Consider the following 24,744-nt stretch of genomic DNA (forward strand, 5'->3'; position numbering starts at 1 on the left):
CACCGTCTGTCTGATCCACCTGGAAATGGTTCGCAGAGGAAAAGGATAACCCTATTCAACATCCATCCATGAGCACAAGTCGAGAGTCTGACTTTCTGAAAGACTTCATAGCTGCCAGGTTCATCCGAATTGCCCGGACCACATCCAAAGCAATTTCCTTCGGATGTTTAGGCCTGGGATACAGGGAAGGCAACACAAAGTCTTCATTCAAATGAAAGTCAGAGACAACCTTAGGAAGGAACGACGGACAGGGCGAAGAACCACCTTATCCCTGTGAATCAGAAGTGAGACCTTTAATGATGTCATCCAGGGTAGCTCCAAACAGGCGATCTCCTTGGAAAGGAAGATCAGTCAAGGCCTTTTTTGAAGTCTGATCCACAGACAAGCACTTGAGCCAAAAGATACGCCGAAGGACCACTGCCAAAACAGAGGCGAGCCATCAGGGGAGCCACATCCAAAAAGACATCACGTATAAACTGCAGCCCCTGGACAAGCAGGTCCGCCAGCTCGGCAAAGGCAGGGGTGAGAGGTTCCCCCTCCAGGTCATGGCGTAAGAGCTTAGCCCACTCGGTCAGAGTTTGTGACACTAGGGCAATGGTAAAAACCGGTTACATTGACGAACCAGCCAGAGTGTACATGTGGCGGGCCACAGCCTCCACCTTAGGGTCAGCCGGATCCGTAAAGGCCGGGGACACTTAAACCGGAATCAGGGTTGCCTTGTTTAATCTGGAAACCGGAGGGTCCACCACTGATGGCACAGTCCACTTCTTAAGAAGGGACTCCTCATAGAGGTAACGTCTAGTAAAGCGCTCAGGAACCCCACGGTCTCCACTCTTTAGCAACAATTCTGTCAAAATAGGCAGGGAAAGGAAACACCTTTGCCGCTCTGGATGGCTTGCGAGTGCCAAAGGGTACCTGGCACCTCCACCTCATAGCTTCCTCTGCGTCCTCCATCTTCAGGGTTTCACACAGATACAATCAGTGCATCAACCAGAGCCTTTTCATGCGTGGTCGCAGACATGGAGGAATAATCCTCACTATCAGAGGATTCCAGGCATGTGGTTGCAGACCCAGCAGGGTGACCCAAATCCGCAGTGGCCTGAATCAGATTCAGGATCTGATGAGACAGATGAGGCAAGAGAAGGCGGGGGGGGGGGGGGGGGAGGGCGCTTTTGCTAGCCGGTCGCCCACAAGCCATCTCCACTCGGGACTCAAGGGACTCCAGGACCGCCATCAGTGCATGGATAGATGGTTGGGACCCGGAGAGGGGATCAGGTGGGGAAATGTGCTCCAAAGACTATGAGTCACCAGGGGGACCCCATAAAAAAGTGTAAAACACTGCTAAGGGACAACCCCCCATGGAGCTGGCAGCACCATCCGGTCGCCAGGCACAAAGCACCAGTGATCCTCAGAAGAGAGGGAGGGGACCCCACCAGAATCACCACACACAGAGACAAGAACCTGCAGCCACCAGGATAATCTGCACTACACGTATGGCAATCAGGAAGTAAAATGATCCAGGAGTCAGCACCGCGGAATGAAGGGCTACCACCACCCAAATCGCCGCCCACAGGGTGTGGACAAATGTCAAGGCTGCCGCTATTTTCAAACGGCCAACTACAGAAAAATGGCCGCCAGACTACACAAACATGGCCGCAGTATATAGAACACACAGGCTACAACAAAATGGCTGCCCCTTGCGTGGCACCAAGAGGCATACAGGGACCCAGGATTGGGAGACCAGGCCTCAAGGACAGATCCAGGCAGGCCGGGGAGCCCTGAAAGGGGCCCCCACCAGGTACAACCCCCCCCCCCCGCACAGTCAATCTTCCTTTCGCCGACAGCTCACCCCGGCCCCCATCGCCAGTCAGCGCCGTGCCCCCACGCCAGGAAAGTGGCCAGACCACCCAAACAGCCCCAGCGTATGTGGAAGGGGGGGGGGGCAGAATGAGGGACTCGGCAAGGGGGAGTGCCTGTGGGAAGGAGGAGAACCCGGTAGTCCGCCCAACCCAAAATCCTCCAGGGGGAGGGGGGGTGGGACAGCTGCTCACCATACCAGGTGGGCCACGCTCCAGACAGAACCCCTCTCCATCGAAATGGGGGGCTATCAGCCAGGAGGAATGCTGCGACCTCAAGAGGCATTTAACTCGCAGGCCAGCCCCTGTCCAGTGGGGCTATGTCACTGTCGAACTAGCGTGGAGCTGAGGTCTGTGCGCTCGCTGGCCAGACTGAGGTGACCACTGGATCTGGATCTAGTCATCCAGCCCGTCACCCAGTCTGGCTGTTGATTGTAGATCTCACTGGAAAAATTCAGGAGGAAAAAAATTTCCTATCTAAAAAAATCTTTTGCCAGGAACAAAGATCCCAGCAAGGAACTAGGCCCTTACTCCTGACTAGGCAGAGAGGTGGTGGTGGAGAAATAAGAGTGTACTACTTGCCTTATTCAAGGTTGTGGTTGGCAGGGGATGCCTTATAGAGGAGTCTTTGGGGGACTAAAGTGCACAGATAGATGGAGGGAGCTTTCAAGTACAAGGAATAATGTAAATATGATCTCTTAAGTTGGCCATACATCGATCAAAATTTGGCTGATTCAACAGGAGAGGGGTGCCTGCTGGCTCATAAAAAAAAAAAAAAAAAAAAAAGGATGAACCAACTATGTCCAGCTTTTTCCCCCTTAAAGAAGACTTAACAAGCATTCTCATATAGTAGAAGATGGGGAGCACTGGAAGGGTGAACTTTTTTCTTTAAAATTGTGAACTTTTAACCAAGAAGCCAAATATACATCATTTGATTTCTACTTCATGCGTTATGTAACAGAGACCTCGAGTGTGGAAACTTTTTTCTTTCATTGCATAATATGGGGATGACTTATGAAAAGAGAGGATAGTGCGAGTGTGTGTTGCCACCACAATCACAGACTGCATTGTCCTTTTTTCCTAGGTGAGTTTGAAAGCAAGCGTGTATATAATGGCTCTAGGTTTGTGTACATCTAAAGGTATACAGACACAAGCCAATTATTGGCCAAAAAAGGGGTCTTAAGCTGGGTACACACATACTTGCGCATTTAGCGAACACATTTATCACAATATTAAAAAGGAACGCCATTTTTGTTGAGAAAAAAAAAAACAAAAAAAAAAAACCTTCCCCTCTGGGTGATCTATGCACATTGCAGGGATTTAAAGCGGAGTTCCGGCCACAAAATCGACATAGTCGATTTTGGGCCATCCGCTTGCTATAGCTCACCTGAAAAAGAAATGGTTAGTTACGATTTTTTTTTTTTTTTTTTTTTTTACTTACCTTGTAATTGCAGAAAAACATACTCACCTTTCTTGCACTTCCTCCCTCTGCGGCCGCGGCCCGCGCCGTCACTTCCGCTTTGCAATGATTCCTGGGAGCTGAACGTCATCGCTCCCAGGAATCAATGCGCCTGCACCGGCCCCAATGTCAGTTCCGGTGTAGGCGCGTCATACCTTGCTAAACAGCTTCTGGGCATGCCCAGAAGCTGTGCAAGGATGATGCTGCAGACCCGGATGTGACGGCGGGGCCGGCGCAGTGCATTGTGGGACCGAAGAGGACGCAGAAGAGGATCGCGCTGGCTTCAAGCTGCCCACACCTGAGATGGCAGCGCTGGAGAAGAAATTTTAAAAGTAAGTATTTCTTCTAAAAGGTAAGTGCAACCCGGGACAGATCAGAGGCTATCCATTGTGGAATGTACTAGCCCTGACTGTCCCGGGGTATGTTTATTGAAATTTTTTTTCTGTGGCCGGAACTCCACTTTAAACAAACTTTTTTGCAGATTCCTACCTTTTGTTATTCTGAAGAAATAGCTATTTGTCTGTGTCAATATGCAAGGTGAATCTAATGGGAATGACTTTATAATTATCAATTAGCTGCTGCAGGGTTCTGTGGGAAGTGGCAGGGTCTGCATCCTTTTAAACCCGACTTCTCTTAGGGAGCATCTCACCAAAAATTACATTTATGTTGCATGGGATGTCCAAAATCTGACTTGTATCAGTGCAGACTTCTGGAAAAATCAGGGAGCCAATCACACAAGCAGGAAATGATATATGTCTGGAGGCGTTCTGTGCACCATCTGTGTACAGAACACCTCCAGGTAGCCATATTGCATTTAACTGAAAAATTCAAGACTTGCGTGGGTGCAAGAAGATGTCCACCTCTGCTTCATGTTCGGTCATATTAGGAAACCAATTGGAACGCATAGCGGCCATGTTGGAACGCATGGTGCATGCGCAGTAAGTTGTTTTTGTCCGAACGTCACTTCCGGTTGCAGAATCTGAGAACACATGACTCCCAGAGTCAGGTTGCAAAGACTGACAGGTACTCCCAGAGGCAGAGGCATGATGGGACTTGTAGTTCCACAACAGCTGGAGGGCTTCAGTTGCACACTCTTGGTCTATGAGCTACCAAGTTTTTTAAGGGCTTGTTCACAAGTGCAACAGCCCTTACCTCCCCTCTCTAAAGTAATCAATAGTGGATCGCTTAACAAATGGAGTTTGAAAGGTGGTGAGAGCGCAATATGTGATCACGTTTCATGTTACACCCCTATATATGTACACCCCCATTTCATGTTACACCCCTATATACGTATGCAGCATGAAACCTTGTCAGAAAGGTGAACTACGCCTTTAAAACAGAGTTGTTTTTTAAGCGACAACAGCAATGAAATGAGGTGTGATGGTCTCCACGGGGGACTGGAGAAGAAGGCTGGCATGAAAAAGTCAGAGACAGTGCAAGCACCCACCGGAGACTTACAACATGCGACGTGAAAACAAGTAAACAAGGAAATGATGAGATGAGGTCATACCAGAACAGGTCAGCGGATGACAGCGATGCACAGGAAGGATCGCCTAGAAGATAACAGGATATGGTTCCCCCTGTTATCTTTTCACGTGTTATGCTCATGCAGTGGCACCCTCAGCCCCAGCCTCGCTCTTACACTACGGAGCAGAGATCCGCCACTTTCCAGTCTTTGTTCTCCACCCCGCTTCTTCCACCTCGAAGCCCGCTGTCTCTCTCTTGGTCTTTGTCACTCAAGGCTAACCACATCCCTTTGCTGCTTCTCAGAGATCTCCCGTCTTTACACAAGCGCTGACCTTCATAGCTAGAAGAAAAAAAAACGCAAACACAATTGTGGCAAATTATAATAGAGCCAGAGGGCAGAAGGAAGTATGCTGCAGCGTACTAGACACAACCTGTCATACAGCAAACACAAGGTGTGGCGGGTGCCAAAAAAAGTTATTAAAGTAGAATTAGAATTAGAGTAAATGGTTTCCCCCAGTCACCTCCCCCTGGGCAACATATACTTCTTATGTATCCTAAAGTGCATTTCCACTTTTTCTGTTACATTTGAAGAACCCTATTGGCTATATGTTCCAGTTCACACACCATACCCAAAAATAATTGAAAATCCATTTCTCCCCTTTTTAGTTTTTTCTTTGGAGATTTGCAGAATAGAAAGGACTCTACAGGTAACTTACTGTATATTGTTCAAAATAGCTTACAATGTGCAATTAGGGGACAGAATGGTTTAAAAGAGAAGTATGGAGTGTTTTTTTTCCAGAATCATACTAACCAAGGAGGATGCTGCATCTGTCCCCCATCGGCTTAACGTCGAGAACTGAGCGATCAAACATTGCCGATCTAAAAAAAAAATAATGAGGGTGCGCTGATATGAAAAATTAAAATAAGCTGCAACCAAAGATCCAAATACCTGATTTGGAAATATAAGTAAAGAAAAAAGTGGTCTGGTGCGCTAAACAAATTATGAATCACTTTAGCTTGATACTTGAACCACAAATTAGGGATGCACCGAATATTCGGCGGCCGAACATTATTCGGCCGAAAATAGAGAAAATAGCACTTTCGGCGTTCGGCCGAATAAGTCAAAAGGCCGAATAATTTTGAGCCGAACAATGTCAGCTTCCGCCCTGACCGCTCACCTTCCTCATTGCGGCTCGCGGCTCCCTTCTCACACGCCGCCGGTGTCCTGTCCGGCCGCGAGTAGGGGGTGTGACGTCACGCGCGCGTCCCGCCCCCTGCTCCTGACTGCGGCTCCTTCACACTAGGTCCACGTCCCGCCCCCCTGTTCGCGGCTTTTGGCTCTGGCTGCAGTTCAGGTATGTGATGTGGAGCTGAGCACATTTGGGGGAGAATATGGTAGCTGGCAGCTGCACAAGCATTAGTGTGCAGACTGCCATATGTTGTTGCCACTTGCCATGCTCATTACATTAGAGTGCCCTATAAAGTGCCCCTTAAAAAAAAAAAAAAAAAAAAAATGTGCCCAACAGAGTGCTCCCTTGACATAAAATGTGGCCATCAGCCACAAGCTAAGGGACATGCTGATGAGCATATTTTATGTTAAGGGGCACTCTGATCAGCATATTTTATGTTAAGGGGCACTCTGATGAGCATATTTTATGTTAAGGGGCACTCTGATGGGCATATTTTATTTTAAGGGGCACGCTAATGGGCATGGTTAAGAGCAACGCTGATTTAAATGTTTTGTTTTGCCCATCAGAGTGCCCCCTAACATAAAATGTGCCCATCAGCGTGCCCCCTAACATAAAATGTGCCCATCAGCATGCCCCCTAACATAAAATGTGCCCATCAGCGTGCCCCCTAAAAATTGGCAAAATAAATGGAAAAAATGTGAAACACCGCGTTCGGTATTCGGCCTTCGGCCAAGCATTTCATTATTATTCGGCTTCGGCCAAGAATTTCATTTCGGTGCATCCCTACCACAAATACAACAATATGTGACACTAGTGATTAAGCCAACAACACAAATATAGTGACAATAGTGATTCCCACAATCAATAAAAAATTATCAATGTGAAGTACCCCAATAGGGATGTGATTCTGAGCCCAAATGATGGTGTCCAAAGTCCAATGTCCAATTATTGAGCCTCAGATTCTGGACAGAATTTGGAACACTGGTGACTCTTGAGTGATAAATTAAAATCCAATGGTGAATATTCAAACAAGAACGTGTCTGCTGATATGTAGTGAATCCCACCACCTTCAGGATTAGCTTCTTACCAGCAGGTAGGAATAAAAGGGCAAAATAGCCACCCAAGAGTGATGGACTCCCTGTGCTGTGGAGGGTATAGCAGACTTCTTCACACCTCCTGAAGAGATACAACAAACCAGCCACAACGGATGAACGCTTGGTGTCTCTTGTAGGTGATCTCTGTTGGCTCTTTATGCTCCTCTAAACTTTAACCCCAGATGCTCTCATGCATCTCTAGCACCTTCCGTCGCCTCTCCGCTCTATACTCTCAGAGAAAAGAGCGTGAAGTTGCTGGAGATGCATGAGAGCATCTGGGGTTGAAGTTTAGAGGAGCATAAAGAGCCAACAGAGATCACCTACGAGAGACCCAAGCGTTCATCCATTGTGGCTGGTGGGGGGAAGGCCCTTAAAGGGACAGATATATGCTCCATGACGGCATCCATCTGGTAAGGGGCTAGTTTGTTGTATCTCTTCCAGGAGGTGTGAAGAAGTGTTCTATACCCTCCACAGCACAGGGAGTCATCACTCTTGGGTGGCTATTTTGCCCTTCTATTCCTACCTGCGGGTCAGAAGCTAGTCCTGAAGGTGGTGGGATTCACTACATATCAGCAGACACGTTCTTGTTTGAATATTCACCATTGGATTTTAATTTATCACTCGGAGTCACCAGTGTTCCAATTTCTGTCCAGAATCTGAGGCTCAATAATTGGACATTGGACACCATCATTTGGGCTCATAATCACACCCATATTGGGATACTTCACATTGATAATTTTTTATTGATTGTGGGAATCACTATTGTCACTTTGTTATATTTGTGTTGTTGGCTTAATCACTAGGGTCACATATTGTTATATTTGTGGTTCAAGTATCAAGCTAAAGTGATTCAAACCCTGCCGATCACTCTGTTCTCAGGGCTCCCTGAGCAGTGAGCTAATGACTGTCAAGTCACCGCTGTCTTCTCTGCCCCAGCCCCTCCCCCCCCCCCTTCGCTCACTGGAGTACTGGGCCGCGGAGGGGTGCAGAAGCAGGCGGCTCAGGCCCTAAGTGGTTTGCTGAGAGGCTGAGCCAGGTGGCCGTCCAGGCATGTGGGCAGATCCCAACTTCATTGATTTGATCTTGCCCCAGCCTAGTCCAGCTCTGTGACATCAGCCAATAGCAGGCTTCAGCCCGCTGTTTGCTGAAAATGGGTCACAGGAGTACAGAACGAACTGCGCTCCTGTAATCCACTGAAGAAGTAGACCCAAAATGAGCACTGGCTGTACATCCCCTTTAAAAGTACATTCAAGCGGAACTATACTCAACTGTTCTCCAGTTCTGTGATCCCCCGAAGCTCCATGCTGGCCCCTGATATCTTCAGCCTGGCGGCTTCCAGGTATCGACCCCCCAGCTGTTTTATTGGCTGGCCTGAGATGATGTCACTCCCGCACATGTGCATGAGTTCTGTCACTTTGGCATCGCTGAAATTCTACACTAAGCTGCACAGTGTACAGCGGGAACAGGCAGGTAAGGGAGGTATAGTATAAAGAAATATGGGTTCTTTAACCACTTCAATACAGGACACTTTCACCCCCTTCCTGCCCAGGCCAGTTTTCAGCGCTGTCACACTTTGAATGACAATTGTGTACCCAATTGGATTTATCATTTTCTTCACACAAATCGAGCTTTCATTTGGTGCTATTTAATCACCGCTGGATTTTTTATTTTTTGCCCACAAAAAAAAAATGGCAGAAAAATGTGTAAATAAGTAATTTTTCTCCTTCACTAATGTGCGCTGATGACGCTAACTGATAGGCACTGATGAGGAAGCACTAATATGCAGCACTAAAAGGCCACAGCTTTTTTCCGAGATCGGGGGGGATGGGGATGTTGCACAGTGTTCCCGGGTGCATAGGACGTCGTTTAAAGTCGGGATCTTTTTAGAGCCTGGGTCAGCTTAGTGATGTCAGCAGATAGCCCACTGTAGGCTGAAAGTGGGTCACAGGAGTACAGAACAAACTGCACTCCTGTAATTCATAGGAGAAGTAGGGCCAGAAAGCTTTACCCATACTTCCCCTTTAATTCAGAAAAGACACAGTATGCCTCTTCTACATTATAAATCCTTCCTGTCCTCCAATAAAAAGATAAAAAGAAAAAAATCCTGCCTGTCCATAATTAAGGGTTTGGCACCCTTTTTGAACTGAACAAGCAAGGCCTAACTAAATAGTGAGGAAAACTTAGAAAAACAAATGTCACTGTGAAAATATAAACTTAGCCTACCTTACAAGTGGACAGTGTAAGTAGAGCAGTGGCGGGGTCAATAGGGCAGTGGATGGTGAGTGGACAGTGTCAGTAAGTAGAGCAGTGGTGGGGTCAATAGGGCAGTGGATGGTGAGTGGACAGTGTAAGTAGAGTAATGGTGGGGTCAATAGGGCAGTGGAAGGTGAGTGGACAGTGTAAGTAGAGTAATGGCGGGGTCAATAGGGTAGTGGATGGTGAGTGGACAGTGTCAGTAAGTAGAGTAATGGTGGGGTCAATAGGGCAGTGGATGGTGAGTGGACAGTGTAAGTAAGTAGAGAAGTGGTGGGGTCAATAGGGCAGTGGATGGTGAGTGGACAGTGCGAGTAGAGCAGTGGTGGGGTCAATAGGGCAGTGGATGGTGAGTGGACAGTGTCAGTAAGTAGAGTAATGGTGGGGTCAATAGGGCAGTGGATGGTGAGTGGACAGTGTAAGTAAGTAGAGTAATGGTGGGGTCAATACCAAACCAAGAAGGAAATTCCCCTAGGGATGGGACTTTTTAGGCACCAAAAAAGAAAAATGGTATAAATAACAAACCAGTTTATATAAAAAAATAAATTCTTTATTTATGGATACAAAAAGAATAAAAACATAGAGGCAAGCTATAAATTGCTACACATCAAACAGTCGGACTAGAAACCACATAAACCCTTAGGCTAAACCCGACGCGTTTCGGAGTCTCTTGGGCTCCTTCCTCAGGGGTGCCCTTGGAGGGTGGTCTGCGGATGATCAATACATAACATATTAGTTACAACATTATATATCTAATTGCAAAAACGTTGAACAAAGTGTTAAACAACAACTTACATAGTTCACTGTGATGGTGAGCATAGGTAGCCTGCCTGGCGGTTAAAAACAAATGGACAGCAAATCGCTGTTATCCATCAAGAGTGCCGTATTCACGATGTTTTAGGTCTAGGCCAAAATCTTAGATCTTTACGATGTTCAGAATTTATGTGCTGACCAGTCTTGATTAGAGACTGGGTAGGAGTAGCTGGAACCTCATATAACAGCAGATCTGCTGGGTAGGAAACGTATAGTTACTGCAGGGTCTAGTCAAAAGACCAAGCATGTACAGGGTGCCCAAAAAGGAAGATAATCTCCAGTCCCATATATCCTTTATATAAAATATAAAGAACGGGAATTCTAACTCATAATGGATAATAAATAATGCAAATGAGTAAATGGAGACTAAATATGTCTAAATATACTATGCCAGGTAATATAACCATGGCCAAGAATAAAAATCCAATTTGATTGTGGTAAAGGCTGGAGAGTTCCATTGGGCACCGTGCACAAACCAACATTCACAAGGCTGATCAGTTGGATCAGCAATGTTTAAATATAAATGGCCATATCGATGGATCTTTGTTGTGTCTGATCCTAAAAAGGTTTGATAAACTATGGTTTTTGAACCCTTTAATATTCGAGACGTGTTCACCCAGTCTTACCCAACTACCCAACTTCCTTGTGGTACGGCCTACGTACTGGAGGCCACACGGCCAGGCCAGCAAGTAGGTGACATAAGTGCTATGGCACGTGATGAGTTTTTTAATAGAATATTTGTTCTGGGTGACATTGGACTGGAAAGTTAAAGTTTTCCTAGGCTTACTGGGCACTGTTTTACATATCTTACAACAACCACAGGGAGTGCACCCTTGGTGGAGGAGACCACCCCAAGCCTGATTGATCCCCCTCGCCGTAGGGCAAGAGGGGATCCACCATCTCTGGTGAGTTTTCCTAACGCACCCCCCTGAGCACACGGTTGTGGCTTTTCATCATTACCCTCAGCATCTCACCTCCTTCCCTGGGGAGCCGATTCTGTACTCTGATCTCCAGCCCTGCTTGTCATTATATGTGCACAATGGACAAGTTTGGGTGGACTTATTGCTGACCTTTTTTTTAGTAATATACTTGTACTATTGCATCATTTGCTTTGCCTGGTATTTCTAGTGATTGGACTTGTCACAGCTCAATGAACATTGCATAATATTTCATCCAGGCATAGTATGTGTGTGTAACATTTATTTAATTTTCATCTTATTTGCATCTTTTTGATTTATTATTGGTGGTCATCATTGTTGTTGCTATTGATTTTGTTTTCATCCGTTTGTGGTATTTGTGTCATTTATCACAGGTCACCTGAGTGTCCAGTACCCACTCAATATATATGTCTATTTACAAAGTCTTCTATTAAAAACACTTTAGTACACCGTGCTTAATCCCATAGTTATTGCACAACTTCTATTGTTACATGTTTATTTGTTCATCATTTACTATAACTGAATATTTGCAAGCGCTGAACCATGAGGTACACTACCTCTATTTTTTCATAATTTTAGCAGCCTGTTGTGGGGATTTGGTAAAATATCAAGGGTCTAAATAGACCCCTGATGTCTCACTTTTGGGACAGAGAAAGGGACTCAGGACAGAGATTATCCAGTGCCTTTCTCTGCAGCCTCAGCTGCACTGGACAATGAATCAATGAGAAACGCTCTGTGCTGAGTGGCTTACTGTTCATTCACAAACCAAAGTTTAGTAAACAGTTAACTATGCTGCATTTATGAATGAACACAATGAGCGATTGGTACCAATTACTTACTGTGTTAATTCAGAAAAGGAAGGAGCCAGAAAATTACATATTTACCAGCACCTTCCCCACTCTATAATTTTAAGATCCCCCACAGCAGGTGGCGGGAGAGGAGAGAAGAGGAAGCTCGCAGCGTTGTGGCGGGACAGGCAGCAAAAGGAAGACAATCCTGGACAGGAGGGGCAGCGGAGGTGGCATTTACTAGAACTATTTTCCTTCTGTGGCAGCTGAATGCCAGTGGGAGGAGGAGAAGCCAGCTCTAAGATGCTGCCTGGGGAAAATACAGGGGATTGATTTCAGTTTTTTTTTAGATATACATAGGGTGTAAATACTGACAGTCCATGTTTACTTCCAGTCTGCCTTTTCCCCCAAAAGAGGTTTAACCACTTTACCACCGGAGGATTTTGCTGTCTTCCGTCCAGGCCACTTTTTGCGATTCGGCGCTGTGCGACGCCATACCCAAACGAAATGTACGTCCTTTTTTTCCCACAAACAGAGCTTTCTTTTGGTGGTATTTGATCACCTGTGCGATTTTTACTTTTTGCGCTATAAACAAAAAAATAGCGTTTATTTTGAAAAAATAACAATATTTTTCACATTTTTTTATATGAAATTCCCCCCAAAAAAAATGTAAAAATCAAATTTTTTTTAAATTTTTGGCCAATTTGTTTTATGCTACCTATGTTTAGTAAAAAAAAAAAATCGCAATAAGCGTATTTTGATTGGTTTGCGCAAAAGTTATTGCGTTTACTAACTAAGGGAAAGATTTCTGTCATTTTTGGTGTTTTTTTTTTTAACGTGTAATGGCGGTGATCTGCGATTTTTTTTGCGGGACTGCGACATTGCGGCGGACAGATCGGACCCTTGACTGACATTTTTGACACTTTTGGGGGTACCAGTGACATTTCTACAGTAATCAGTGCTATACATATGCACTGTTACTGTAAAAATGACACTGGCAGGGAAGGGGTTAATTTTATTGGAGAGGGAGGGGTTAATGTATGCCTGGTGCTTACTGACGTGTGGGGGGGGAGGTGACTGAGTGACAGAAGGACAGATCGGATGTCCAGCTATGCTGAACACTCCGATCTGTCAGTCCCTGTCACTATGGAGATCCTCCCGCTGTGTTTACACACAGCGGGCGGATCTCCAGACTCGATCCCCGACGATCGGGGCAGAGCAGCGGCAATCGCCGCTGCTCCTCCGCTGGCCCGACTCCCGCTGTGAATGAACACAGCGGGAGCGAGCCTCCGGCGGCGCGCGAGCGCCGCCCACAAGGGGCGGAGTCCAGCGACATAGGTCTACGTCGCTGGACGGGATCGCGGCACTTTGCCGCAGTAGCCTCAATGTAAGCGGGGCTAAAGTGGTTAAAGCACCATTTCAGTGTTTGCAGATGACACCAAGCTTTGCAGTGGAATAACTTCCTTACAGGATGTCTCCAATTTACAAGCCAATCTCAATGCACTGTTTCATGTGGCAAATGAGGTTTAACCACTTCAGTACTGGGCACTTTCAACTCCTTCCTGCCCAGGCCAATTTTCGGCTTTTAGCGCTGTTGCATATTGAATGACAAATTGCGCGGTCATGCAACACTGTACCTAAACCAAATTTATGTCATTTTTTCCCCCACAAATAGAGCTTTATTTTGGTGGTATTTGATCACCGCCAGGTTTTTTCTTTTTCTAAACAAATATAAAAAAAAAAACGAAACGTTTGGAAAAAAAAAAAAAAAAAAGTTTTGTTTAGGTTATAAAACTTTGTAAATACGTTTTTTTCCTGCACTGATGTGGTTGCATGGACAGGCACTGATGATGAGGCACTAAATATGCAGCACTGATGGGCACCGGTGGGCGGCACTGATAGATGGCAATGATGGGCAGCACTGATGAGGAGGGCACTTACAGGCATCCCTGGTGGGCAATCCCTGGTGGCATCCCCCAAGGGTCTGCACTGGTAATTAATGCTTCAATTACCAGCACAGACCCCTCCCTGTCAGCAGAGCCGCCGATCAGCTCTCCTCTATTCGCGCCTGTCAGGCGTAAACTGAGGAAAGCCGATCAACGGCACTTCCTATTTACTATGTGACCAGCTGTGATTGGACACAGCTGGTCACATGGTAAAGAGCCTACGTCATAGGCTTTTTACTGGGATCGGAGATGGGGTGTGTCAGAGTAACGGGGGAGCGCAGAGCCGCCTATCCTGCTGGATGTCATAGGACGCCCAGTCAGGACAGAGCAACCAATTTGCGTCCGTCATTTTTTTATACGACGGGTGGGAAGTGGTTAATGTTGATAAATGTAAAGTTATGCACTTAGGGTCTAAGAATATGCCTGCATCATACATACATACAATAGTTAACCACTTGCCGACCGCCGCCCGACTATATACGGCGGCGGTCAGCCCCTCCCAGGCAAAGTGACGTACCGGTACGTCACTAGCCTGGGAGCAAATAGGGGGCGAGCGCGCGCCGCCGGAGGCGCGCCCCCGTCCCCGCTCGTACCAGAGGAAGCCGGCGCGTGTGACCGGCGGACCTGATGTCCGCTGGTCACTCACGATCATCGGGCAGAGAGGGAGAAAGGCAGGCGGCTAATGTAAACAAAGCCGCCTGTCATTCTCCCCTGTGTAAAAACACAGATCACTCAGTCCTGCTATGTAGGACCGTTGATCTGTGCTATTACACCACTAGCCACATCCAATCACAGTTAGAAGCACGCCCCTAGGGACACACTTAACCCCTCCCTCTCCAATAAAGTTAACCCCTTCCCTTCCAGTGTCAAAAATGTCAGTCAAGGGTGCGATCTGTCCGCCGCAATGTCGCAGTACCGCAAAAAAAAAAAAAAAAAAAAGACAAAAATCTTTCCCGTAGTTAGTAAACGCAATAACTTTTGCGCAAACCAATCAAAATACGCTTATTGTGATTTTTTTTTACCAAACATATGTAGCAGAAAACAAATTGGCCAAAAATGTAAAAAATTTTTGATTTTTACGTTTTTCTGGGGGGGAATTTCATATAAAAAATGTGAAAAATATTGTTATTTTTGCAAAATTGTCGCTCTTTTTTTGTTTATAGCGCATGATCCAAAAAAAAAAAAAAAAAATCGCAGAGGTGATCAAATACCACCAAAAGAAAGCTCTGTTTGTGGGAAAAAAAGGACGTCAAATTAGTTTGGGTACAGCGTCGCACGACCGCGCAATTGTCCATTAAAGTAAAAAAAAATAAAAATTTGCAAAAAACCCCTGGTCAGGAAGGGGGTAAAATCTTCCGGGGCTTAAGTGGTTAATAACACTTAAAAAAAAAAAAAAAGTGACTGAAATAAGGACGATTCAAACCCATAAGGGAGAGTTTACACCTGTGCATTTTGTAATGCATGATAGCGCATGTTCTACTGCACATTACTACAAAGTACTGTAATGCACAAAATTAACAGCGGTGTAATGTGGCGTGATATAGATTGAATGGAGTTCCAACAAACTATGCCAATGCACAGATGTGAGCCATCTCTTTGCCGTGATGCCCGGCCTTAAAACAAGGTGCAGGTAAGGTAAAATTTGTGAAATTGTGTGTTGGCAGCCCATTCAAAAGAATTTGGCTGCTTCACCCCAATGCATAAATTTGAATCTGCCCTTATAGTACACATCTAAAAAAAAAAAAAAAAATAATAATAATAATAATAATAAAAACAAAGAAAATGTAAAAAATGTATGATGCTGAATTTGATCTTTGCCCGGGGAATAAAATGGACACAAGAATTATTTTAGTGGTGCAACAGGTTTGTAAAGAATGTATTAAATACCGATCATATGCATCACACCCAAACAAGCCTAAGGCCTCGTTCACATCTATACAGGTGCAATGATGCGCACACAATGTTGCAGGTCATGATCAGGCCTCATTCATACAGGTATACCTATCCATACACCCATGCAAAGGGTCGTCATTGCCCACGGGATGCACACATGTTCACTTCTCACTGTCTGCGCTCAACGTCACGCACTCACGCGGCTGTTGAATTAGGACCAGCAGCTGTGTCCCCATAGACATGAATGGGACTGTATGCACATGGGTTCAATCCATGCAGGTAAAAGACCCCCCTTTCCCCGACTGTACAGATAAGTACATCCGTGTGAATGAGGCCATTGATTTTAAAAGGCTGCCCTACGCATGAAAATTACACATAAGAAGTGCATGACCCATTTTTGGTTCTTTGTTTCCATACAGATGGAGCGCACATTAGCAAGCGGCATTAGTATGCCATTAGGACTTAATGGCACTGCCACCTGCCTACTAAAGGGACTTTTTTTGTGTGTTGTAGGAACATTTGCGATTTTGTGTGCATTCCCATGTTGCAAAGATGGGAACTTAGCCTAAGATAATGTTCTGGAGAGGGAGGACAAACAGACCTAGACACCTTGTCAGATGCCAGGGCACTGTCTGTATAAGCGCTTTATTTGGATAAAGGAAACATTTTCTTACTTCATTAATAAGGATGGCCATCGTTCTCATTTTATTCGAGGATTACATAATGCAGCTATTAAAGACACAGTGACTTGTACACGGCCCGAATAGAGGCTACTGAAAAAATCAAACATATTTTAGCAAGGTCACAAGGTTAGTGGATTGGATAGCCCAAGATTTATTTATTTTTATTATCAAAGGAAAACTTGCACAAAATAGTAAAAAACTGAATTTAAAGTTTAGCTATATATATTTCTTGGCATTAGAACAATGACCCACCACAAAAAAAAAAAAAAAAAAAAAAAGCAAAAAATTATTTTTTTCCTGATACTACATATATGTATGTTATTAGTTGTTGTAATCATAGGGCCCAATTACCATGGCGTGCAATATTTTTTTCTACCCAAGGCTTCATTTACATGAGTGTCCGGTAAAAACAGGTGGCTGAGCGGTGGTTTTACCACTCCCCCCAGATGCACACCTAAAGGATAAACAACACCCTGAGGAGGCCATGCGTTGCAGAAAATTTAATGTGACATTCCAAGATGGCACCTATCAAATTCACCCATTCAAGTCAATGGAGTCACGCTGCAACATTAAGCCAGAGCCTGACCGCGGATCGCTTTCAGAGAATTTGGGTTAGTGTCAACCTAGCCTAAAACACACCGACACTACTATAAAGCAGTTCTTCAGCCCCGGTTCACACTACTGCGCGTGCGGGGTTCGCATGTCATGTTGGAGTGCACTGCTCCGATATTACATGCGATCAGCTGTGCGGTGCGAGTTTAGCCATACAGTTTGCATGGCTAAATTCGCATCGCACCCGCAGCAAACACGCACAGGAGGCATTTTTGCTGCCGCATCAGGATCGGATCGCACAGCGGTTCACACTTGTGCCATCCGATCCTGTGCGAACTGCACGATCGCACTGCGATATGCGATCAAACTGGGGGTGTCGTTAAGATTACATTGACACCCCCAGCGGATCGCATATGGCAGTGTGAACTGCCTGGGGTGCGTGTGCGATGCGGGAACAGGCTGCGAATTCGCAGCCTTCCCGCATCGCATCAGTGTGAACCGGCACTCAATCTAGAAAAAAAATAAATAAAAAGCCAGCAGCTACAAATATTGTATAATAATAGGACACTCACCTATACAGGGAATCAGCATGGTCCTCACCCAAGCCGGCTCTTCGCCCATCTTCGGGTCCAGGCACCGGCATGGGCATCCGCAGGTAGGGGCAAGGGGGGGCAAATGCCCCCCCTTTGAATCTCAACTTCCCCTTTTAAGTGGTTGTTAAGCCACTTTGTACCATCCTGTCTGTTCTGTTTAATAATCATGTGTGCCTGTGTGTCTGTGTTTTAAAAAAATAAGCTGTTCTTTACCAGTTTTCAGAGGGCCGAGTGCCGCTCATGTGACCTGTCGGCTCTCTCCTCTCTCTGGCTGACAGATGCCTGCAGCGGGCAGGGCCAAGGATTCCTCAATGATGTCAGTTGGGAGGGGAAGAGGAGAGGAGGAGAGAGGTGGCGGGTCACGTGAGCAGCGAGTGGCACACTATACTTGTAAAGAACGGCTTATTTTAAAAAAAAAACAGACACAGGGGCACACAGGATTATTAAACAGACTGTAGACAGGATATGAAACTTTAAATGAAACTACAGCAGCAGAAGAGGAGGGGGGGTGGGCACTGACACAGGAGCAGAATGGCAGGGAGGGAGGAGGGGAGAGAGGACAGGAGGGCTGCAGATGATGGAGGCACGTAAACTGACCACGGTGTCAGGGCTCAGCAGCCATGGTATACTGTGGTCAGTTTACAGAAGGGAGGACATAGCCAGGCAGGATCAGCCAGGTATTTTGGGTGATAGAAGGGGCCAAATTACACAGCACAAGCACTGTGCTGTATAACATGCTTTAAGGGAATATACTCAAAATAAGCATTATGACTAAGCCCCTCCCCTTCATTACATTGGTGAAAAGGGGCGGGACATGGGTGACCTTAAAATTATGCCCCCCCCCCCTGAAAAAAGTTCTGCGGACGCCCATGGCATGTTTACTTTGGGATGCCGGTTGTGACTGCTTGAGGCTTTACAGTCGGCTTCCCATTGCTCTTTGTGTTAAGGGTCCTCCAGCTTTCTGGGACTTGTTATATATCCCAGAAGGCTGCGGAGGAAGAAAAGGGGACCCAAACTTCTGCTCAGATCATCATGACTGAAGTAGTAGAAGGTACCGAGGTACCTGTCAAAGCTAGATGCCCGCTCCCCCCAAATAAAAATAAATAAACTGCCAAACAAAGTGGGGGGTGAGGAAGCAGACAAGCAGAACTTCACCTTTTGGTGGAAAATAGTTAGATTAAAGCTTAATTTTATTTTTTATATGCTTGTATACACTTGCAGCAGTCCTTGCCACCCCTCTAAAAAGCAATCCACAATGGGTCACCTTTCAGAGGGCAGCTAGCATGCAAATACCGTATGTTGCCTGCACCACAAGCACATGCATCCCACAGCCCCACTCACTTTGCTCTGCTTCATGGTTGTGGAAAAAATGATTACCTATGTCATGTTGGGTAAGGAATACCACTCATGATCCTCATGATTAGGCTTCAAGGGGGGAAGCGAAATATTAGGGGAAGTGGCCTGGCTGGAGCCTGGGCTGAGGCTGCCATTCATCTCACTTCATGTACATGGGTCTTCTTCATGATTTGCCACTTATGGATCTTTTGCTTTGACATTATTGCAGTTTGGAGCTAGAATGAGCTCCCTGTCCCTGCCTGCACCCACAGTGGTCTAGTTAGACTTTACCTCACTACCTGAGCAGCACCTAAATTTTGTCTTTTTGGGTCAAAAGGAATATCACTGCCGAACAGGACACGGGGTATAATTTCTGCTGCGGCCACGAAGCAAAGCATCGCGGCTACGGCATGTGTACATCCCTGTATGGGGGCCTTTGCAACTTAAGGGGTGCAGTAAAACCACGGCTCAATTGATTTTATTGCCCACTGGCTGCCTATTTGAATGAGCCCCTTATAGGATGGCCTTCTAGACAACCTTCTCAAACATGCAGCAGTCTTCTCTTACTATTGATTGTGATTGGCTTTCACAGTGATCATGTGATTGGGAGCTGCCCCCACTGGCTCTGGGGGTGCATCATCAAGTGTGCTCCCAGCACAAACACAGATCCGCATAGATGGCAATACAGCATGAGACTGAGAATTTATCACCCCCAAGAACCACATCTCACAAAAGCCTTTTCCCTACACATGTGGTCCGGCAGGGCTTTGGGAGTCAAGGTAATAACATTGTTTTGCTTTGAAAGAAATCCACATATAGATGTGGAGCAGAGCAGAACAGGTGGAGGAGCTTATTCTACCAACTAGTGCATCCCGTCGGATAATGCCTCCAACGATTTGCGCATGCACAGTACAAACCTCACTCCAGCTGATCTATTGATTAGCTGGTGTGAAGTCTACACTGCGCACACGCAGATCATCAGAGGCTCTGCACAGCGTGGAGGGAGAATCTAATTGCCAGATTATGCCTTGCTCTCTCTGCGCACGCGCAAAACTCGAGTAACGGAATCCACCCTGCAACACACCCAAATCCGCCCAACAACAATTGTATTCCGCCTGTGACGTCGCTCAAGTCTCACACGCATGGGCAGAGAGAGCAAGGCAGAATCTGACAATTAGATTATCCCTCCTCGCTTTGCATGCTAATGCTTCCTACGATTTGCGCACGAGCAGTGTTGACGTCACGTCAGCTGATCAATGGATCAGCTATAGCGCTAAGTACTGTGCATGCGCAGATCTCGGAGGAGGCATTATCCGACTGGATTCATTATTCGACAAAACAGAGCCAAAAAAGAAAATGAAATAAAAGCAGATTTCAGACAATTATCCTCTTCCAAGTCATCGTTATCATCATCATCATGGGAAAAATAATAATGATGAAAGTAAAACCAGGAACCGCATAATCCTTTGCAAAATAATAATAATGAAAGCAAAAACATCAAACATCCTGTATATTCATACTTGGAAAATACTACAGAGCATGTAGAACATGCATCTAAAAACGTAATAAAGCACACATGCCAAGTACAGAGAACAGTAACTAGGACAATCATGCTAGTTTAATACATTCATAGGCTTATCATTCTACACAGGATAACCACGGCCAAGCCTTTACGTCAGAATCTCTTTTCATAGCAACAAGAAACTAGGTGATAAAACTATAACATTACAAATGATAACAACACCAGAAGATTACATACCAACAATTCTAAAATCATTTTATAGGGCAGGGTTTCTCAACTAGGGTTCCTCCTGAGGTTGCTAGGGGTTCCTTGAGAAATGGGCAATTTCTGCCTCTCCCATAAGTTCCCAATGACACCATTGTTCCTTTTAGCTATTTGTAAGGGGTTAATTCTTCCCAATGATGAGAAGAGTAAGGAGCATTCTTCCCACTGATTGTCACACTAATGTGTCATGAGTTGTAGATTTATATTTTAAAGCAGGGGTCCCCCGAGACCAGACATTATTTCAAGGGATCCTCTGTGTTGAAAAGGTTGAGAAAGGCTGTTATAGGGCATTGCTGCTGAAGCCACAGACATGAGATGAAATAAGGATCGATTCGCTTAGAACTCTTGGGGAATGGGGGGGGGGGGGGAGATTGAATTAGAAAACTTTTTCTGATTGTTGCTTAAAAATATGGGACCTTTGCCAGTGTTGCTCAACCGAGGTGCCCTTTGGGTTCCCTGGGGGTGCCGCAAGCACGAGATCCAATTTTCCCTGAATGGATGGGATGAAATGTGTGCAATGGGGCTAATTTACAAAAACTGGAGCGTGCAAAATCTGATACAGCTCTTCATTAAAACCAATCCGCTTCCAGATTTTTTGTCAAAGCATAACTGAACAAGCTGAATATACGAGTATTTGATCCCTTGCTGATTTTGTATGTGTTCCCACTGACAAATAAAGATTACTCTATAAATTTTATTGGTAGGTTTGTTTTAACTGTGAGAGACAGAATAACAACAAAAATATCCAGAAAAACGCATTTCAAAAAAGTTATGAATTGATTTGCATTTTAAAAAAAGGGAAAAAAGTATTTGATCCTCTTTTAATCAGCAAGACTTCTGGCTCCCATGTGTCTTTTATACAGGTAGCAATCTGAAATTAGGAGCACTCCCCTAAAGAGAGTGCTCCTAATTTCAGTTTGTTACCTGTATAAAAGACACCTGTCCACAGAAGCAATCAGATTCCAATCTCTCCACCAAAACCAAAGAGATGTGCAAGGATGTCAGGGACAAGATTGTGGACTTACATGACCATCACCAAGCAGCTTGGTGAGAGAGGGTGACAACATTTGGTGCGATTATTCGCAAATGGAAGATACACAAAATAACTGTCAATCTCCTTTGGTCTGGGGCTCCATGAAAGATCTCACCTCGTCCAGTTTCAGGCTCGGTTTACATATATGCGATGCGGGAAGGCTGCGAATTCGCAGCCTGTTCCCGCATCGCACACGCACCCCCGGCAGTTCACACTGCCATATGCGATACGCTGGGGGTGTCAATGTAATCTTAACGACACCCCCAGTTTGATCGCATATCGCAGTGCGATCGTGCAGTTCGCACAGGAGCGGATCGCACAAGTGTGAACCGCTGTGCGATCCGATCCTGATGCGGCTGCAAAAATGCCTCCTGTGCGTGTTTGCTGCGGGTGCGATGCGAATTTAGCCATACAAACTGTATGGCTAAACTCGCACCGCACAGCTGATCGCATGTAATGTCGGAGCAGTGCGCTCCGATATTACATGCGAACCCCGCACACGCACAAGTGTGAACCGGGGCTTAATAATCATGAGGACGGTAAGGAATCAGCCCAGAACTACACGGGAGAATCTTGTCAATGATCTCAAGGCAGCTGGGACCATAGTCACCAAGAAAACAATTGATAACACACTACGCCATGAAGGACTAAATCTTAATCCGTCTAAAGCATGGGTGTCCAACCTTTTGGCTTCTCTGGGCCACATTGAGTGTAGAGAAATTTTCTCGGGCCGCATATAAAATATAAAATCTTTTGATAAAATATAAAAGATGATGTTACGCTAAGTAAATAGATACCAAACATGTCACGCTTTGAAATTGAGCATGCACATGCAACAAACAACATAAATTTTACTATTCATAGGTAACACTTTTTCAAATCCTTTACAGGCTGAGGCTACCACTTAACATTTTCACAGGAGGTTTGGTGCTAGAATTACTGCCCATGATTTCACTTTGGCGGCGATATCCCAAATGCCTGGGATGATCACTGTTTGGGTACGTGCGGGACCTATGTGTGCGGTCGCCTTCGTGTGCGAGCACGGGGGGGGGGGCACTTTAACCACTTCTGGACCGGAGGGTTTTCCCCCTTAATGACCAGGCCATTTTTTGTGATTCAGCACCGCGTTACTTTAACTGACCATTGTGCGGTCATGCGACACTGTACCCAAATAAAATGGATGTCCTTTTTTCCCCACAAATAAGAGATTTTTTTTTCTTTTTGCGCTATAAACAAAAGAAGAGCGACAACTCTGCTACATAACATTCCCAATAAAAAAAAAATAAACCAATTTTTTTTATCATGTTAGGCCAATTTGTATTCTGCTACATATTTTTGGCAAAAAAATCCCAATAAGAGTATATTGATTGTTTTGCGCAAAAGTTATTGTGCCTACAAACTAGGGGAAAGATTTGTCATTTTTATATTTTTACTAGTAATGGCGGCGATCGGCGATTTTTTGCGGAACTGCGACATTGCAGCGGACAGATTCTTAAATAGGAGCCCTGTATTCATTGCTGACAGAACAGCCATCTGCCATTCTGCATCCACGGGGAGCGATCGCAGGTGCCCAGCGGCAATCGCGGCCGGCGGTCCCGTAGATCAGCGTCCCCTCTGGCGAACGGGCGCGTGCGTCCCCACGAGCGCTCCCGCAAACCGGCGTATGGGTACGTCGTTACGTGGAAACCTGCCGACCTGCCGCCGTATATGTAAAAAGATTTTTTTCATTATTTTTTTCCCCCCCTATCACTTTTATTGCTGTCACAAGGAATGTTAACATCCTTTGTGACAGCAATGGGCATGTGATAGGTCCTCTTTATGGAGAAATCTATAAGACCCCAAATCCCTCTTCTGCCCTTAACTACTTACCACAAAGTGACGTAGGGGTACGTCGGCAGACTTTTCGGGGTTATACCGGGATGATGCCTCTAGCTAGAGGCACCATCCCGGTACTGTGGTTTAGAGCCGCCGGTTGGCTTTCCGTCAGTAACGACTGATGCAGCTCGATCGTTACCCGGGTGAGCGGGAGGGGACGTCCCCCCCCCCCCCTCCCGCCGCCTTCCCTGACTTTGCTCAGGGCTTCCGTCCCACCGGGAGACCCGAGCACCCAGCCGGAGCGTCCGCCGGCTGGATGGAGTCCCAATCTAAGCCGGAAGTGGCTTCGATCAGGTCTCCGATGACGTAACCCGGAGGCGGCGTCCATGACGTCACTTCTGGGTTACTCTGCTGCAAAAGGCGGCAGATTTAAAAAACGGCTGTATGCAAAAATGCAGTTTTCGGAGTTTTGAATACAGGGAAGTGTAGTGGAGGGGTTTGGGGTCTTTTAGACCCTCGATCCCTCCATAAAGAATACCTGTCACTGCATATTGGTGTCACAAGGGATGTTTACATTGCTTGTGACAGCAATAAAAGTGTTCTGATTTTTATTTATTTTTTTAAACCTGTAATAAAGTTAAAACAAAATAAAATAAATAGGAAAAAAAAAAAAGATTTTAGCCGCCCCCATCACCGTTAGCTCGCGCACGAAAGAAAACGTATATGGAAGTCGAGCCGTGAATGAAATCGCTGTTCAAACCACACATGTAAGGTATCACCGCGATTGCCAGAGAGTGAGCAATAATTAAAAAAAAAGAAAATAAGAGCTACACTCTAAACTGGTAACAGTTAAAAAAGGTTAAAGCGTCGCCTATTGAGATTTCTATTGACCATAGTTTGTCGCCATTCCACGTGCGCAATTTTAAACCGTAACATGTTGGGTATCTATTTACTCGGCATGACATCATCTTTCACAATATACAAAAAAAATGGGCTAACTTTACTGTTTAGTATTTTTTAAATGCAGTGAAATATGATTTTTCGTAATTTTTCCCAAAAAACTGCGTTTTAAAGACCGCTTCGCAAATACCGCGTGACAAAAAATATTGCAATGACCGACATTTTATTCTCCAGAGTCTTTGCTAAAAAATATATATATATATATATATATATATATATATATATATATATATATATATATATATATATATATATATATATATATATATATATATAATGTTTGGGGGTTC

At 45.4% G+C, this 24,744-nt stretch overlaps 1 protein-coding gene across 2 annotated transcripts in view; it reads right to left on the reverse strand.

The window, feature by feature from the left end:
• The window catches only part of TYK2 (tyrosine kinase 2), a 121,723-nt gene that overhangs the window by 91,203 nt on the left and 5,776 nt on the right, over positions 1–24,744 (reverse strand). The window contains exon 2 of one of the 2 annotated variants that reach the window (XM_082255385.1): positions 4,958–5,122. The gene's annotated coding sequence lies outside the window, so the exon portion shown is untranslated. Of the gene's footprint in view, positions 1–4,825; positions 5,123–24,744 lie in introns of both variants that reach the window. The other variant, XM_082255384.1, reaches the window with a different exon arrangement.

This window comes from Pelophylax lessonae (assembly GCF_965119305.1).
Source record: "Pelophylax lessonae genome assembly, chromosome: 4".
NCBI classification, from domain to species: Eukaryota; Metazoa; Chordata; class Amphibia; order Anura; family Ranidae; genus Pelophylax; species Pelophylax lessonae.